The sequence below is a fragment of the Pinus tabuliformis genome, chromosome 7 (genome assembly GCF_031772625.1).
Source record: "Pinus tabuliformis cultivar Carrire ecotype Pingquan chromosome 7, CPIR1, whole genome shotgun sequence".
Lineage (NCBI taxonomy): Eukaryota > Viridiplantae > Streptophyta > Pinopsida > Pinales > Pinaceae > Pinus > Pinus tabuliformis.
Genome location: NC_142293.1, coordinates 963027149 through 963042617, shown reverse-complemented (window position 1 = coordinate 963042617; position 15469 = coordinate 963027149).

Below are 15469 nucleotides of genomic sequence, written 5' to 3'. Positions count from 1 at the left end.
CTTTGGTTTGGCCCTTTCAAAATTATAGAGGAAAAGGGAAATAATACGCACCTACTCAAAAATCTAGAAGGTGAATCATTGGAGGTGCAAGTAAATGGTCAATTCCTCAAACTCAATTTCCAGAGTTAAAGGTACCTATCTTGCATGCATTGTCAATATCGATGTGTACATTTTAATTATCATGAATTTCCAGTTTTCTATTTAAAAGTTCACTTTCATAAAATTTTCACTTGTTTAAAAAGACTACATGCCCAAAAAGAGAAGTTCAAAGACTTTAGGTTATCGATTCATTGTAATCTAATGCCCCATCCCCAGGTGGACCCAAATTTTGTCACCTTCTACATAAAGAGTTCTAGTTGTACAAAGAGGGAAAAAGAATAGAGATGTTTTGAGCTAGCCTATAGTACCACAAAATCTCTCCAAATTAGATTAGACCTCGTCCATTGGAAAGTACTATGAAGCATCTTTCTAATGGTATATAGAACTCCCCATGTGGATCTCAGAATCAAAAGTTAGAGTAGATCAAGACTCTCCTTTCAAAGCTAGAAGGCAAAAGAAAATTTCCTACGCGCAAACCTCGGATCCCGCATATCGGAGTTTTTTGAAAGTAGCAGTAGTGGAGGTTAAAGAAAACAAGTGATAGTCAATATCGGAAATTAGAGATCAAAGGTCCAAGGTACAGTGTGCAACGCAGTAATTGGAGGTCCTGAATGGCGCATCGACAGGCTCACATATCGATGATCACACCTCATAGCCATGTGACATGTCGACATTCGCAACTGCCCAAACATATCACAAATCAAAAATCAGCAATTTCAACTGACCACTCTTAAGAAATTTCGAGAGGAATATGCCAATACGTGTAAATCATTGGGAAAGGCCGAAAATGATTTGCAAAGGAAATCAATGAAAAACTAGGGGTAGGTGGGCCTTTTCTCTCTCCTCCAAGGGGTCACGTGGCAGAGTATTATTGGATCCGGTAAAGACATGGTGGTGTAGACATCACCATGACATGGTAGTATGAAGGACACGTGGCGTGCTAATATGGCACTTTCAGGTACAAATGAGGGCATATCCAAGTGACATATGACACCCTTGAGGAAGCGACACATGGCACTAATGACGTCATCAATCGAAAATCGAAGATCGGGGATAGAAGCACATCATTCATCACAAGGAATTCACCAATTATGAACCTCTGATCAGGGGGCTAGCCAATGGACACGGGAAGAGTGAAGAACCAAGAGCTAAGCAAGATAGGCGATCCTGCATATCGGTGATCGCAAGTATCAAAGGGTGCAAACAAATACAATGTCATGAAATCACCGAACGTCGATAACATTAAAATCGCCGAGATTCAGGCCTCTAGTGTTAAGGCACCGAGAATACCTTGGAAAATGTAACAAAGGAAAAACACCCCCAGAGGGGAGTCCACAGGCCCTAGCACTTGAGGACTAAGCACCTGGTCATAGCCCCCGGTCATATGAAAGAAAAGGGGCTCAAAGAAAAAGGCGCTAAAGCGGATCATAATGTGTCGTACATAATTACCGATCAAATGGGAAATATTACCTCAAGACGGGTACTCGAACCCAAAAACCCCAAAAAAACATGAAAAAATAACCCAAAAATGAAAATTATTTATGCCAGAACGATGTTTTTTTTTAGGTTAAATTTTCAACATTTTTTTAAAATGGAAGTAAAAACCATTTTTTTTTTTTAAATGGATGAAAAAATCACCCTTAAAAAAAGTGTTTATTATGGAATAACAAAAAAAACTTGGGTTACAATTTTGGCATTTTTTAGCAATGGAATTAAAGAGAAAATATCTGGACTTTGAAAAACTGTAAAATTCCAATAATTCTTGGACATGATGTTAAAGATAAATTATCATGTCTCGAATCCTGATAATTCCAACTATTTCCATCTATTTTGTTAAAGATAAAATATCTTGACTCTAAAAAACCTTGAAATTGTAATTTTTTTCAACCATAGCATTCAAAATAAAATATGATAATTCAGAAACACCTTAATATTTTGACAAATTTGCAAGCTTGTAATTAGAAACCTTCAGTTTATATCACATTTCAACCATGAAATTATGGACAAATTATATGACTAAAACAACTTTTAAAAACGAACGAGTAAATGAAAGATTCATTATTCCGAGAGTAATTTTTAGCAATGGAGTTAAAGATAGAATATCTGGACTTTGAAAAACTGTAAAATTCTAACAATTCTTGGACATGATGTTAAATATAAAATATCATATCTCGAATCTTGATAATTCCAACTATTTCCATCCATGTTGTTAAAGATAAAATATCATGACTCTTAAAAACCTTGAAATTGTAATTGTTTTCAACCATAGCATTAAAGATAAAATATCATAATTTAGATACACCTTAACATTTTGACAATTTTTCAACCTTTAATTAAAAACTTTCAGTTTGTAACACATTTAAACAATGAAATTATGTACAAATTATGACTCAAACAATTTTTTAAAATGAACAAATAAATGAAAGATTCATTATTCCAAGAATAATTACTAGCAATGGAGTTAAAGATAAAATATCTTGACTCTAAAAAACCTTGAAATTGTAATTGTTTTCAACCATAGCATTAAAGTTAAAATATCATAATTCAAAAAAACCTTAACATTTTGACAAATTTTCAACCTTGTAATTAAAAGCCTTCAATTCGTAACACATTTCAACCATGAAGTTATGGACAAATTATATGACTAAAACAATTTTTAAAAATGAGCAACTAGATGAAAGATTCATTATTCGAAGATTAATTTTTATTTCAAATGATAAAACTATAGCTCTTTTCAAATTTTAGCTTAAGACAACTTATCCTATTATAAGAAAAACCTAAAAATCAACCATCAAAATGAAGTGTTATTTTTAATGAGGCATTAGAATTTCAACAAATTGAAAACTATCTTATAACAAATGATAACAATAAATAATATCATGGCAATATCATTGTATACTTTAAAAAATCAACATTAACTTCTAATGTTTATTTAATTTTAATCAAAATATCAACTTTCATAGATTGAATATCACATACATTAAATCATATAATCCAAAAAATATATAAATGACCCATAACTTCATGTAAGATCATATGGAAGTCAAACTATTTATTTCAAGTTACCATGCAAACTTCATTTACATAAAATGTCTTAGACATTTATTCAAAATCATCCATAGGATCTGGCACACCATCATAATCTACATCTTCAGATGAATGACTGGATGCAGATGAAAATGACCCATATTATTCTCTTTCATTAACTAGAGCCCCATCTGAGTCAACATGCATGCCTACCATTTCAGGTTTCAAAAGTCTTCTAGATCTACGACTCAGTTTAGCAAACTCCCATCTAAACAATGTTCATTATGGTAGCAACTTCTTCAAAATATCTATGGTCTTGAAGTGAAGAGTTCCTCTCTCTGTTAAATTGAAGTCATAGAAAAGTATCTCAACATCCTCCAACTTTAATAGGTTTGTGCGGCGAGGATTTATATTTGTACCCTTTATTTTTCTCTTTCTGTGAATTTTTTAATCAGCTACCATCTCTAGTTTATACACACCATGGAATGGGTGGGTATTTGTGGCATACCAATGTACCTCGACAACTGTAATATCTTCATTTTCTTTAATGACTTGTATAGCCTTCGGAACCCAAAATGGATAGCCAAGTGGATCTCCATCTGCTAATACTGCTATCATACAACCCTCCTTAACATCCTGCATAGAACCCTTGTAAAGGTCTTCCATGGCTTCACATTGTGCATGCAATCTTCTAGAACCAATATAGATTTCTCTTTCCTATTCCTGTTGAGAATTAATAATGCCTTGAGATTGTTGTTGTTCAACAATGTGTCTTTCCTCCTATTCATTTGGCATATTTTGAGGCCAAATAAATGGAGTCTTCAAAAGTGTATATTCATTTCCTGATATTGAGATGATATCACTTTGATCATTGAAAAAAGAATCCCACCAAACTAAATCAACAACATCAAAGTAGTCATATGTATCTCTAATACATTTTTTTATTTCTTACAGACATTCAAAATAATCTATCTCTCTCTTATGCCTTCGTGCATTATTTAGTTAAGCAACTGATTGTAATAATATTATCTTTGATGGAAATATTGGATGATCTAGAATGAACTTCAAAAATGCTAAACCTGATGACGACCCCCATTCTACAACAGTTGAATACTTCTTGCCCCATATAAGTTCTTTGCCATCAATTTTTTTGATATGAAATTGATGTTGGAAGCTAATGTCATTAAGTTGTTCAATGCATTTCTCCTCACCATGCGATCCCAAAATAAACCTTTGCATGTCAATATTTTCCTCCAACACATGAAAAACAAGCTCTGGAATATATGCTTTATTAATACATTCAATTAATGATGGAAGGTTCCCAAAATTGTTCCTCCTCAATGTTACTGAAAAACAACTAAACATCTGATCAATATGGTCATGAGTGTGACCAACAAGAAGGAAACCAAAATTTTCTTTTTTTAAATTCCCAATTGAATAAGCATGTTTAGGTATCCAAAAGGAACTTGATTTTTATTTTCACGGCTTGTGTTGTCCAATTTAAGATACAAAACTTTAGGAAGAATACCAGACCAATGAGAAAGCACATCATGGATTATAGTTATGGTAAGATTTGCATTATTATGAATATTTGGAGCTGCAAAGTAAACCCTTGGCAACATTTTTCCATTAAAGACCACAGCCAACCAAGTGAAACTGAATAAAATTTTATTCATGTAAATGTTTTGGTGCGCAGATTGTTGAGGAAAATTAATTACCTATCATTTAATTGTCAACCTAGGGGTTTCGTAAAACTTGTGAAGCATGCGTGCACTATATGTGATAGAAATTAACTTTCAATTTAGATCAATCTAATTACGAAACCAAATAATGAAAAACGAAATTCACCTATTCTAATTCAACACTCAATTCAAAAGAAATTATAGTACAATTATAGTACAACACATAGAATTGAAATCTTAATCTTTCAATCATGCAGGAACTAAAAATCACACCACTCTTTCAGAAATGAAAGAAAAAACAATCATTATTAACCTCTTACACATGAAAATATATGAAAGTAAATAAAAACAAATGCTCTTAACTTCTAGGTAGAAAGAAAATAAAGACAATCACTCCTAACCTCTCACACGGGAAAAAGATATGAAATAAATCAATCTTAATCTATGAAAGTAATAAATATTAATCTATGAAAAACAATAAATCTCACACATTGTAGGTGTCCAATCCAAAAGCATGAGAGATGGCAAGTTGAGAAGCTCCAAATGCAAGCATAACAAAATCAAGGTGAACATCACTCACGAGCATGGTGCCAAATCCAAATTCTATATTCAAAACATGAACATTTCCCCAACTTTACACATGCCTTTGAAAGGAGAAGGCTCTCCTATTAATACAAAAACATAAGAAGCTACCTTATTAATGGAGGTCCATTGTTCTCTCTCTAGATCCCTAGAAAATCTCATAGAGTTACAACTCAAATAGGTAATGATGAGACACATATCCTCTTTGACCTTTACCCGAATCTTGTTCCATATCTTGAAGGGAATTCGAATTTGAGCATTGGAGGCCACATGAAGGTGCCTTGGAAGCTTCCAAATGACCTACACATGTCATGAAACTCAAGCCACTTTTAAGTATTAGCAAGTATATGTCATTTTTCTAAGTTTTAACCATTTAATTCACTTATAATACTAGAAATCATTAGCTTTTGGAAAACACAAATGGAACCCGTATGATTATGAAAATGGAAGCTAATGAAAGGTTATTTGGTCATGGAGCTGCGACATGTGAGTGAAATGGTGGTGATAAAGGTGAAAGTGGATGATATTTTGGAGGCTCGACATACCCCCCAACTAACATTATTGCAGGTCCTCATGTAATCTCCTGCATTGCTTAATCATCATTTTCTTTTGAATGAGTTTGTCTTATATCATATGTCCTTAAACTTTTAATTTGATAGTATTTGACAATTTTATTTTGTTTTGCAAAGTATTCCTTCTCATACATTGAATTGCAACATGTTTTGTTGGTTCTTGTGTGACAACCAAATACTAATTGTATTGGTTCTTGTGTATCAAACCTTGTTTCTTTCTATTGCAGCAATATTCATTGAACATATTTAAGAATGCATCTTTAAATCAATCATATAATATGCTCATCATTTAGGCATTTATTTGAAAATCACATAACTTTTGAACCATCATGCAATCATAATTGATTGGGACGAGTATGTTAGGATGAAATGAAGTGAAATGGAATGAAGTGATATGAAGAGTGATTGTAAATGGATGTCTCTTCCTCCCCCAACTAAAGGTGTTTACAATTTTTTTTTTTAATGAGAAAATGAATATGGTGAAGTATTTTCCAAAATTATAATTTCAGTATTCAAGGAAATCTATGATTAAAGCTAGAAAATAACATACCTTTACTTACCTAGGAAGTGGACAAAATGTTCATATCTAGAGAATTTGTAGTTGCCGCTGGATCATGGAATAGAATGTAGAATTTCATCTACTTCTTGATTGCATAAATGGTGGACGAGGTTAAAGTGGAGTCTTTATTGTTGCTGCTAAATCGGTTGTATCTGCTGCAAAATGTTGAAATGATATAGCCTTCACCTACTACAAAACCTGATGGCACATTTCTAGTCATGCGAATGAATGTGTTGCTGTCAAACATGAAGAGAAGTCATTGGTTTACTGCCATTAATGAATGTTGTTAACCAATGCAAGGAAAACTTGCCATTAATGTCAACGAGTGCCAAGGTACCTAAGTACATCTTTCAAAGTGCGAATAGATGAGTTGATGTCGAGCCACTTGCAAGATCTAACGATCAAGGGACATTGATATATTCCCATGATTGTCAGCAAGAAACCTTGTCCTTGATGCATACAAGCTTCAAGGTACTAATAAGGACTCTAGCCCTGAACCTAGATAATGTGCTGATGTCGATAGGCCAAGACTTGTTAGAAGGGAGGCATTATGAATCCCCCATCATCTAACGCAAGTATGAAATAATGATTTTGGAAGGACTATGAATGAAAATTTTGCAGTGTATTAAGGTTTATTTAATGGGAAGGAAAATGACTAAAGGGTAAACAAGTGAACGGAAAGCAAAAGGAAAAATCAGCAGGTAAGCTAGATGAATGTCTCTATTAATGGGTTAATGAATGGAAATTATGGAAAATGTGAATGGAAAATGTAAATGGAAAATGTGAAGGAAACATGCAACTCTTTGTAAGGAAAATGGTGATGACAATGCTTAGCGAAAATGCTTGGATAGATTGTGAGCTTGGAGAAGAAAAATGATGGCATTTATGGATGATAGAAATGGATTTAATTGGTTCATGTCTCTTGAAATTGGTTGTAGAAAACCAATCATGCACAATTGGCTTTCTTTAATTCTTCGATTTCCCTGGAACCTAAGAATAAAAATAGCAATAACATTGCAATAAAACATAAGTGTGTTCAAAGAGAAGTGATCAATTTATTTTTGATACATATGAAAATTTTGCATAATTAACAAGTTCATGACGTGTTTTCGTTTCAAATGGTTAGTCTAATTTCATAATCACGATAATAAATCCAATTCCTAAAAGAAATGACGATATGAACAGGTAAACAATTTCCTCCATTTATGTTTGAATCATAGCATTTCATAATCATAAAGAAATATTATTTGCAAATGCTTAATGATTCCTGCAAAACAATCCTCAATAAAAAAAAATTCATTAATTGATCTTGTGGATAAAGCGCCTTCATAGTTCTTCTTCTTTCATGTATCATGCTTGAAAACATCATCATTAGACAAAACCAAAAAATTTTGATCATGATTTTCTGATTAGAAAGAATTCTTGACAAATAGATCATTAAGTTAAATACAAAGCTGTAGAATTGTGGTTCAGTTTTAGAATTGTTGTTCAGCTGCAGAATTGCGCAGTTTCTGTAGTTAAAATCCTGAACAAACAATTAAGTACACACAACTATGATTTTTTTTTATGAACAAATAACCAGTCCAATCTTCAAATTGATCAATACTTCTTCCAGAAAAATCAGAAAATAGAACAATTTATTTTTTTATTTTTTATTTTTTATTTCTTTCTTCGACAGGTGTGTAAGTGAATCATCTCAAAAGTTTCCCATTTTTTTCACTTTGCTCCAATCATGAATTGAATTTCACATCAATTTTTATGACAATTTTCCATGGCAATTTTCTTTAAAAAAAATAAAAGTAAAACCTTAATGAAATGTTTACAAAATTTAGAAAGTGAAAAACAAAAAATTAAACATACTAATCACAAAATAGAACACACACACACATAATAAAAAAATAAACATATGCACAAACTTAATATATATATATATATATATATATATATATATATATATATATATATATATATATATATATATATATATAAATATTATATTTCATTAATACAAAATATAACAAACATAACAAAAAATCAAACATTACAAATATATAACATTTTTTTTAAAAACACTAGGTAGAAAATCATAAATCATAAAAAAAAAAAAAAAAATTGCCATGTATATATAAAACGTTTCCTTATGTGAAAAATAATAACATGGATTTTTCGACCTCAAATCGCGGTGGTAAACCCCCTGACTGTGACAAAAATCAACGACACTCATCAGTTGCTGAAAGTATTTCTTCACATCATCCTCCTTTAATCTCCCATTGGCGAACTTGTTGAAGAGCTCTCTACCTCTGAATAATTCCATCAAAAAATAAATATTCGTCTTTCTTGCCATGACCTTGTAAAGTTCAACAATGTTCAAATGCCAAACCAGTATGAGAAGAACTTAATTGTGATCCCCACAAATATGACAATCAATAATCTATTCACAATGTCATATATTGGTGTCAATTGCCATTCCTCTTTGGTGTGATGGAAACTACATTGGAAGATGTATCCCTGAGGATTGAATTTAGATAGAGTGATGTCTTAATAGAAATTTTTAAGCTCCTGTCGACCAAGATCGAAGGGGTGGTGAAGCGAGTCACATTTTCCAAGCTTCGTAATGCCATTTTTATTGAGTCTGCAACAAACAAAATGAAATATGATGCAGAGATCTCATCCCTGTAGAAGTGAGAAATAAGATCTATCTCCCATGACCACAAATAGCATGCACAATGCAAGGAAAATGTTATTTCATGCCGCTAAGTATGAATACACCCAAATCCCACTATGTAGCTCACATCCTCCTTTGTCGCTCCTTTTCACACGTTTTTCTTATGTGGCAATTAATCCTTGGATTTTGGTGACAAAAAATCACAATCCTGATTTCTTAAACCACCATAGCACCCCAAAATCATATTTGATCCTTGCATGGCCGCAATTGTTGTCTCTATGCATTAATTAAAAACTATTTTTTTCTCACACAATTTGCCAAGTAAGGCTCCATAGAACCCTGAATATCTCCCAATCAGTTATGAATTTGAGAAAATCATTCCCGAGTTTTATAACTGACCTCGTTCTAAGAAAATCCCACGTTATATTTTTTTGAAATTCGTTTTCATTTGGCCAAAAATCATGTTTTAAAAATGACGTTTTTAAGCTGCTACACATTTCCTTTGCTTCAGGTAACTGCTTCTAACGCTAGTGGGATTCTGATCAGAATTTCCTTAGTGGCCTCATTGAAGAGTGTGATGTTGAATCGTCTTTGCAAAGTATCCTAAGACCTCAAATGAAGTAAAGAAAATCTATATTTCACTATTGGCCCCAGTAGAATGACATAATATAAATATGCATATATGTTTCTGCTATTGAAATAAGAATTTAATTTCAAGTCTCAATTCATACGGATGGTCAATATGCATCTGGCTCTATATGCTAAACATGCTACCATTTTGAATCTTTGATTGGCTATAGAGTGGGGTCAAGCTAGTGTGGGGGAAAGGACACATTGGTTGTTAAGTGTGATGGGCTTGCTGGTTCTCCTTCCATGTCACTGGTCAACTCGTCTTTCGGAAATCAACAATTTTTTGCTCCAATATACCATCAGATCATGTTAATATATTACCTTGGATAATGTTTCAAATGTCTCCTTTGGCTAACATTGATGATGTGAGTGCAGGAAGAGATGGTAGTTCAGGCCATGTAAGACAAATAAAAGGAAAAATTTTCCTACCAAGTGATCCTACAACTAAGTAAAGGCGTAGAACAGGGAAACCTTGTGGATAGATCCAACGTTGAACTGGCCTTTTCTCTCAGTACATATTGGCAATAGATTACCAATATTATGGGATCGTGAGGGCTCTCACATGGGTGATCTGGATCAAATCAGGCTTGGCTATAGAAACTAGTCGTTTCTGCAGCTCTTCAAAAAGGGAATAGATATTCAACAAAGCAAGATCTTTTTTTCTTCTTTTAATGATGAATTTTGGATTTTGATTTTTAAGCTAATGCAATTGAATTTATTTTCTTTGCAGGTTGCATGATTTGTCAATTCTCTTGGAAAATGAAGATAGTAAAAAGAGAATTGATTTTTTTTTATTGATTTCAAACTTACATTTTCCTTATTAAAAAAAAAGAAATCTAAAATGATCTTTTATTTTATTTTTTTAATTATTTAAAATCAAAACATGTATTTTTTTATTGAAAATATTTGTGATGTTAACGAAAAAAATGCAAGAAAATAAATAAAAATCTAAATATTTTGAAGTCTAAAAAATAAAAAAAAATACAATCAAGAACTTAAAAAAATGTAACCAAGAAATTTAAAAAGAATGTAATCAAGCTTGATTTTATTTTTCCTAATTTATCTAATTGAAAGTTTTTTAAGGTTATTTTTTTTTTTTTTTAAGTATCTAAATGTTTCCAATGGAGCCATTTATGGATCAGACTTTCTAGAATGTTCATATCCAAATTTGTAAAAAGTACCTAACTGTGCATGAGGACATGAAAAATCGTTTTAACCTTTAGATTTGTCACAAAGATCTCTTGAAGAAGGGATGAATGTTGTGGCGCAATCGCATTTTGATATCATTCCTCAATGTAGTCCTCGTGCTTAAGAGAATGTTTAATATGCATTCTAGATCCTTTCATCCATAAATTGTTAATATCAATTTTTTTTATAATTTTTTGTAAAAATGATATCCAGCTAAATGATTCATGCATCTACATGCTTTAATCATGCATCTAGAAAAAAACTAAAAAATGAACTCTAGACTGAAACCTAGTTCCTATGCACACTTCCCCGACAATGACGCCAAAATGTTGAGGCAAATTAATTACCTATCATTTAATTGTCAACATGGGGGTTTTGTAAAACTTGTGAAGCATGTGTGCACTATATATGTTAGAAATTAACTTTCAATTTAGATCAATCTAACTATGAAACCAAATAATGAAAAACCAAATTCACCTATTCTAATTCAACACTCAATTCAAAAGAAATTATAGTACAATTATAGTACAGTGCACGGAATTAAAATCTTAAGCTTTCAATCTTGCAGGAACTGAAAATCACACCACTCTTTCAGAAATGAAAGAAAAAACAATCATTCTTAACCTCTCACACAGGAAAAGATACGAAAGCAAATAAAAACAATCACTCTTAACCTTTCACACAGGAAAAGATATGAAAGAAAATAAAAACAAATGCTCTTAACTTCTAGGTAGAAAGAAAATAAATAGAATCACTCTTAACCTCTCACACGAGAAGATATGAAAGAATTAAATTTTAATCTATGAAAGTAATAGATCTTAATCTATGAAAAACAATAAATCTCACACATTTTAGGTGGCCAATCCAAAAGCATGAGAGACGGCAAGTTGAGAGGCTCCAAATGCAAGCATAACCAAATCAAGGTGAACACCACTCATGAGCATGGTGCCAAATCCAAATTCTATATTCAAAACATGAGCGTTTTGCCAAATTTACACATGCCTTTGAAAGGATAACTATCCTATTTATACAAAAACATAAGAAGCTACCTCATTAAGTGAGGTTGATCTGAAATGGGGACCTAAAGGCTTCTTGTCTAGCTTACAAGAACCTCTCCCACTCCAAAGCTTATATATATATATATATATATATATATATATATATATATATATATATATATATATATATATATATATATTCCCAAGATCTAGACTTATGATTGATAATTACGGAACTAAGCACTTGAAATAGGTGTATACTTTAGTTTTCCTTTAACTAACCAAATGCCTTAAGTTTATTTACTTAAACTGATATGTAGCATATAACAGTGAGATAGTGCAACAAATAAACATCATACACATAGCGATAAGATGCAGCAAGTAAACAAACCATAAGACATCAAGCTTAATATGGAGTTCACCCTGATATCTTGGGCTACGTCTCCTTGAGTTCTAATCAACTTGACTAGGCTCTTTTGGATTATGGCTTAAATTCTTTTACAAGATCCACTCTCAACTCCATTGGTTTACAACTGAACCTATGTGTTTAGAATACCATCTTATCCTGCTGGCTATCCATACTCTACAGATAGATCTAGGTTTCTATGGACTAGATTCCTTCAATCAACGCTCTGAGCTATATTGAGCTCTAGCTTGCACCAAATCCCTCAAAATTATCTTACTATCTCTGGAACTCCTTCTTCTATCTTCAGCATACATCAAAATCAAAAACAGCTAGATCATTTGATCTCTTTGATGTTCTCTCCACTCTGGCTCTCCCTCTGGCTCTCAGCTCTAGCTCTGGCTATGGCTCTCAACTCTGGCTCTGGCTCTGGCTCTCGGCTCTCGCTCTCACTCTAGCTCTCGATCTGGCACTTGCTCTGGCTCTTGGCTCTTATGAGCTTCTGGTTTCGCTTGACCTACAAGTGACCCTTTACTTATGAGTCACCCTGACTCCGCAGACTACCTCCTCTGGGCTTACACTCAACATTCAAGCATTTCTAAACTTCTTGGGCTTCTCTGCACTTCTCCTGAGCATAACTCTACCTCTATGTGTTATCAAAGGTTCTCTCGACCTCCAAGTGAATCTCAGCAACCTTCCGCTGCCTTGTCAATTGAGTTCTCTGTGTTTTTGTAACACATCGGTTACAGTCCTTCATCATTGAAGAACCCAACTGTTTCATCACAAGAATCAGTTTGCAATTGGAAAGGAACCAGCAGGCAGGAAACCCAGTCATTTGGCCTTTCTCCTGTAGAAATCCCATGTTCGAACACGTAACACAATACACAGGAAAATTGATGAAATCACATCATTCAGCATTTAATCAGACTTCAAATATATGCAATCGCATCTATAAACGCATCGGGTCCACCATTCTATCGCAAATCACAATTGCATAGGCATATGGCCAAAATACCCAATACACGAGAAATACAAAGAAATCCCGTAAATCCGAATTTCAAAAGTTATGAAATCGCGTCCATAATTCCCATTGCGTCCACCTTTTATCGACATATCGCAAGTCGTATATCGTAATGTGCATTGGCCCTTTGTATCAGGGATCACCAATCGCCGATCGCCGATCAAATCGGGACTGTCCATTCTGTTTCCAATCTGACGGTTGATATTGCACATCGCATTTCACTATCGCTATGACCTAGGGGTTCTTTCCATATACCATGGAACACGTCGATGCTGATCCACCGATCCGATCATCGCAATCACAAGTTTTACGTTGCATGGCCCTTAGCGCTATCTCCTCTGATCACCGATCGTTGATGCCAATCATCGCATATCGCAATCGGCTCCGCCTAGGTCCCGATATCGTGCTAAGGCCTACCTCCGATGTGATATGTCAGAGATTGTTATTGGGGGAGTCCTTCCACCTTTTGGTCTAAGTCCTCCTTTTAACCCTTCCAATGAGATTTTTCCATATAAGGCCTTAAGCCCATTTTTATAAGAAGTTGCCTCCTATCCCAAAGGACAAGGGGAAAAACTTCTTATTACAATAACTTCTTCATCTGAAGTCTATTTTAGCCCATTCAAATTGAATTAAATTCAGAATGAAGAGATCTATGCAATGAGACTATTCTCAACAGCATCATTTGACTTTCATTTTCCTCTGTGAGGAATATTCATAGACTTAGAAGTCTATTCTAGATCCATTTTGGATCACACCTTCCCACTAAAAAGAAATTTTGGTCTCCAAAAGACTGATATACTGATTCAAACCATAAATGAGAGTACGTCACCCTCTTCTTTCAGCCTACATACACTTGCCATGCATAGTGCCTCTGAACCAAAGCCTTTGAACACTCCCTTCCTAGATGTGCTTGTCCTCCTAGGAAGAACTGTCTTCCTCCTTGACTTGCTGCAGAACTCCTGCCGAGAAGGTCACATAGGGTAGTTTGAACTTCTCTACCTTGATCATTGATCCAAGGTGGCTCAAACCAATGTGAAGTTATATCTACTTCACAAAATTTTCATTTGTAACTGTTTGACATACTGTCAACAACAACTGTTAACAACAATAGGATTACAGACAACAATTGGATGGCCTAAACGCTTGCTTCAACAAAAGAAATGGATTTGACATCTTGTGAATTACCTCCATGTCTTTATATCTGCATACAAATTATTGACTAGATAACAAGCCAACAAAACATGCCTTTAAAACAATTGACCCTTCAAGTCAAGCATGTAAAAAAATAATTCTACAGTTCTTTTCCAAGGATGAAACACTTCATCATCATCTCCATCTTGGAGACCAAATCAACTTTTCTCAAGTCATTATTACATTACATGCATGTTTACAACAAAGTAATCAAGCCTTCAATTTAATCACACATACATGTTCAAATACAAGGAAATCATCAACATCCCTGTGTTCATGCATATCAAGCTTATGCATGCATTTCATCTTTCATCTTTCGCTTAAGCACACTGTACTTTTGAAGCTGAAATGAATATAATGTTGTCACAATAAAATGAGTCTCCTACTCAGCTTTTCCATTCACCTTCTTGGTAAAAACCTACAACTTGCATTCCATTAACAAAGAAATGCATTCTATTGATTTGATGCATTTTCAAAAGACATGCAACCTTAAGTGGATAAGAACTCTAACCATTTCTTACCAATCCATTTCAAAGGTCCTTCCTTTGTCTGCACATCAACAACAACATGTGAATCATCCTGAAACACATCAATCATGGAATCTTTCTTTCCATTCCTGCCATTTTCTCTTTCCACCTTCATCTTCAAGTTTTGTGGAAGCATTGTTGGATTCAGAGTCCAACATTTTGCAGCAATATGTCCTTGCTTATGGTAGTAAGTGAAAAATATGTGCGTCCTCTTGACATCATGATTTTACTTGTCCAATGGACCTTTGGCTTCTTTCTTCCTTTCCTTCAAAAGTTTCCTGTATGTGGCCATTCTCTTCCAACATCTAGAAACATTATGGTTAAC